The sequence below is a fragment of the Oncorhynchus kisutch genome, unplaced genomic scaffold (genome assembly GCF_002021735.2).
Source record: "Oncorhynchus kisutch isolate 150728-3 unplaced genomic scaffold, Okis_V2 scaffold1118, whole genome shotgun sequence".
In the NCBI taxonomy this organism is placed as follows: Eukaryota; Metazoa; Chordata; class Actinopteri; order Salmoniformes; family Salmonidae; genus Oncorhynchus; species Oncorhynchus kisutch.
This window is the reverse complement of record NW_022263063.1, coordinates 14,252-19,184: the sequence shown is the minus strand read 5'-3', so window position 1 is coordinate 19,184 and position 4,933 is coordinate 14,252. Positions and strand designations below refer to the sequence as shown.

At 44.6% G+C, this 4,933-nt stretch overlaps 1 long non-coding RNA gene across 1 annotated transcript; it reads right to left on the bottom strand.

Moving 5' to 3' along the window:
* Positions 1-1,720: 1,720 nt before the first annotated feature.
* LOC116364640 (uncharacterized) lies at positions 1,721-3,171 on the bottom strand. Its single transcript, XR_004208030.1, has 3 exons — positions 3,145-3,171; positions 2,744-3,019; positions 1,721-1,770 (listed from the first exon to the last, which is right to left on the bottom strand). It is a non-coding gene; the product is annotated as an uncharacterized LOC116364640 (long non-coding RNA).
* Between the last annotated feature and the right edge of the window lie 1,762 nt (positions 3,172-4,933).

Sequence of the window (4,933 nt, the reverse complement as noted above, 5' to 3'; positions counted from 1 at the left end):
TTCCCTTGGTGGGAGTCATCTGCAGCAGGGAAGAGGAAGGCAGCAGAGTGATTGACAGCTGGCTGGGTCTGGGTTCTGTTGGAGCCGGTGAACGTGAGGTGGAAGGAGCCTCCTGGGTACTGTGGCTGAGTGGAGCAGGTGATGGTGAAGTTGTAGCCCCTGAACATCTCGGGCCCCTGGTGGCCCCTGAAGACCCCTCCCATTGGGTCAGTCAGGAAGATATCAGGCTGGACCAGGAGATCTGTAACAATAAAAGAGAACAAGAAAAACCTCTTCAACTAGTTTCCTATAGATATGACAATAACATCAGCATGTAACAGTGCCAGCCACCCTCCCTCACAGGGCAACATGAGTAGTGGGCCTACAGTCACTGAGACAACATATGTTGATATCAGGCTGAAGCAGGACATCTGGAACAAGAGGAGAGAAAAAGAAAACGTAGCTCCTCAACTACTTTCCTCATTTAGATGTGACAATAACATGACATGTGATAGTGGTAGTGAGTAGAGACGTTCACTGAGGTGACACTCAAATACAAAAGCATTCTGGGATATTTAAGTTGTATTTGATTCCTACTTGACTGAGTGATCTATTTAGTAAAGCAGACTGACAAGTTAAACAGTCATCATGAGAGGTGCAGAGGAAGTTGTATGAATGAAGGAAATCAGTTGAATATAATTATAATATGTTGATATTTCCTGAGCAGATCACTGTGAGTCCAGGAAGGAGATATAATACATGGACAAAAGTATGTGGAACTCAGCAGTGAGTTTTACAACAGAGGATAATTTTTACGCTCTACGTGGTTCAACACCCGGCGGTCCGTTCTGTGAGCTTGTGTTGTCTACCACTTCACGGCTGAGCCTTTGTTTCTCCTAGACGTGCCACGTTGAAAGTCACTGAGATCTTCAGTAAGGACATTTTACTGTTGATGTTTGTCTATGGAGATTGCATGGCTGTGTGCTCGATTTTATACACCTGTCACCAACAGGTGTGGCTGAAATAGCCAAATCCACTAAAGTCCACATACTTTTGGCCATATAGTGTATCTTGTTATTACCTGAGCAGATCACGGTGAGTTCAGGACGGAGATCATACATTCTTCTACACTCCCTCAGTGAAGACTCAGACCCAGAACAGAAAACTCTAATCCCGTTAGTGGTGTTTCCAGGTAGTACTGAAACAGTGGAGCCACAACCCAGCTGTCTACACACTACTGCAGCTATATCCCTCTGGTCCCAGTCATCAGCTCCCACAGTCCACCACTCTCCCTGGTCGTACCACTCCACTCCACCAGCACAGCGACTGCCTCCTCCCACCAGCCTCACATCATCAGGCTCTGAGAAAAGAAAAGAGAGAGACAGTGATCTTACTATTTTCTCACTAAAACACACCTATATTGCCTCTCATATTCTTCACTCTAGGTGAAAAACAATGTTGATTGAGTGACAAACTGTTTCTTACCTGAGCAGGTGAGTCCAACAGCATTACCAGGTGGGCAGGTGTTGTTTTCTCTGTCTGACGTGTCACAGTACAGGAGAAGGGACTCTTTGCCTTTACACTGGAACTCTTTATCCCAGGTCTGACCCTCACCTTCTCCATAGAGCCCCCCCTGTAGAGCTGCAGGAGCCCCACAGCCAAGATCCCTACAGACTACCTCTGCATCCTGCCGGTCAAAGTCAGCTTCACACACTGAGGCCCATGACTGATTGGACTTCACCTCCACTCTCCCAGAGCAGAGACCAGCTCCATCCACAAGCCGCACAGACTCTGGAGAAAAAGAGTTGGTTGAACATTCAATCAGTTTTGTTGATGACACTGTCAAGGACTAAACACAAATATGTTGGATAAAAGATAGTAGTTTGCTATGTTTGATACTGTAAGAGGTAGAAATGGGTTCTTAGTCACTCAGGATCGGGTTGGGAATAATGCAGGCAGGAGACAGGAATAAGTTCACTTCACTTTATAGAAAATAAACAGCTGGACATACACCAGGCAGCTTCACTTCAGTAACATCTGAACTACAATGATCTGATGCTGTATGTCAGGGTCAGGATGGGCCAAGAGTAGAAACAGGTTACTGGTTATGATGACATCGCTGGTGAGAAGTCATTGATAAAAATATATTCTCTCTCTCATCTCTCCGTCTTCCTCTCCTCCTCCCTCCTCCTCTCTTTGTGACAGTGGTAGTGAGTAGAGACGTTCCCTGAGGTAACACTCAAATACAAAGCATTCTGGGATATTTAAGTTGTATTTGATTCCTACTTGACTGAGTGATCTATTTAGTAAAGCAGACTGACAAGTTAAACAGTCATCATGAGAGGTGCAGAGGAAGTTGTATGAATGAAGGAAATCAGTTGAATATAATTATAATATGTTGATATTTCCTGAGCAGATCACTGTGAGTCCAGGAAGGAGATATAATACATGGACTAAAGTATGTGGAACTCAGCAGTGAGTTTTACAACAGAGGATTATTTTTACGCTCTACGTGGTTCAGCACTCAGTGGTCCATTCTGTGAGCTTGTGTTGTCTACCACTTCACGGCTGAGCCGTTGTTGCTCCGAGATGTTCCACATTGAAATTCACTGACATCTTCAGTAAGAACATTTTACTGCTGATGTTTGTCTATGGAGACTGCATGGCCATGTGCTCAATTTGATACACCTGTCAGGTGTGGCTGAACTAGCCGAACCAACTAATGTCCACATACTATTGGCCATATAGTGTATCTTGTAATTACCTGAGCAGATCACTGTGAGTCCAGGACGGAGTTCATTCGTTCTTATACACTCCCTCAGTGAAGGCTCAGACCCAGAACAGGAAACTCCAAACCCTCTAGTGGTGTTTCCAGGAAGTACTGAAACAGTGGAGCCACAACCCAGCTGTCTACACACTACTATAGCTATTGACATCACGTCAGAGAGAGTTCCCACAATCCTCCACTCTCCCTGGTCGTACCACTCCACTCCACCAGCACAGCGACTGCCTCCTCCCACCAGCCTCACATCATCAGGCTCTGAGAAAAGAAAAGAGAGAGACAGTAATCTTACTATTTTCTCACTAAAACACACCTACATATTCTCTCATATTCTTCACTCCAGTAGAGAAACAATGTTGATTGAGTGACAAACTGTTTCTAACCTGAGCAGGTGAGTCCAACAGCATTACCAGGTAGGCAGGTGTTGTTCTCTCTGTCTGAGGTGTCACAGTCCAGGAGAAGGGACTCTTTGCCTCTACACTGGAACTCTTTATCCCAGGTCTGACCCTCACCTTCTCCATAGAGCCCCCCCTGTAGAGCTGCAGGAGTCCCACAGCCAAACTCCACACAGACTACCTCTGCATCCTGCTGGTCAAAGTCAGCTTTACACACTGAGGCCCAGGACTGATTGGACTTCACCTCCACTCTCCCAGAGCAGAGACCAGCTCCATCCACAAGCCGCAGAGACTCTGGAGAAAAAGAGTTGGTTGAACATTCAATCAGTTTTGTTGACGACACTGTCAAGGACTAAACACAAATATGTTGGATAAAAGATAGTAGTTTGCTATGTTTGATACTGTAAGAGGTAGAAATGGGTTCTTAGTCACTCAGGATCAGGTTGGGAATAATGCAGGCAGGAGACAGGAATAAGTACACTTCACTTTATAGAAAATAAACAGCTGGACATCCATCAGGCAGCTTCACTTCAGTACCATCTGAACAACAATGATCTGCCCATGAACATCTCCCATAAACCAATATGACAAACACAAATATAATGTTTAAATACATCTGACATCTCTCCCTCTATTTAAATGAAATAAAAACACATAAAACATGATACATGGTAATATTGTATAATGTATAAATAAATCTCTCAATGTGACCAGTCTCTTACCTGAACAGGTCACATGATGATAATATTTACCATCACAGAAACCAGGTCCTCTTCTGATGTCACACTGCCTAATAGAAGACTCATCTCCACTACATCTCAACATCGTTACTCCTCTTCTTCCATCTTCAACCAGAGGTCCTCTAGATACAGATACAGGATTCCCACAGTCCATCTCTCTACACACAAACTTAATCTCTCTCATCATTCTCCACCACCCAGTACATAGACCCAACCACTCTCCTCTGTAGAAGACTTCCACTGTCCCAGAACAGGAAGTGGTCCCATTCACCAGTCTGACTGAGTGTTCAGCTGTAAACAGCAGAGAGGAAAACACAGTGGTGAGGACAGATGATGACAGTGATTCTGTTATTCTAACAGCAGTGATGCTTTGTGGTTGACAAGTATTAGTAGTTCCATAAAACACTACTTGTTATTGGGGTTTAGAATGGTTTGTATGGACACATGAATTTCTCCATGTGGGATAATAAAGTTGATGAATATTGAACTGCTATAATCACTGTAGATTTATACTCTACCTACCTGGTGAACTGACACTTTGAGCCTGGAGATCTGAGGAGAAAGAGAGAGACAGAGACAGAGAGATAGAGAGAAACAAAGGAGAAAGGGAGGAGTCAGAGGAAGAGAGAGACAGAGGTTAAATGAACATCAACATGACCTTTCATGATGTGATGGGGAAGACAGGCTTATCGTTGGTATGGTGCAACAACACCCACGTGTACATACACTATATATACAAAAGTATGTGGACACCCCTTCAAATTAGTGGACTCTATTTCAGCCACACCCCTTCCTGACAGATGTACAAAATCAAACACTCAGCCATGCAATCTCCATAGACAAACATTGGCAGTAGAAAGGCCTTAATAATGAGCTCTGTGACTTTCCCATCCCTTCTCCCCCCTCTTCTCCTCTTCTTCCCCTCTCATCTCCTCTTCTCTTCTCTCATCTCCTCCCCCCTCTCCTCTCCTCTTCTCTTCTCCCCTCCTCTCCTCCCTCCTCTCCTCTTCTCTCTCTTCTCTTCTCTTCTCTTCTCC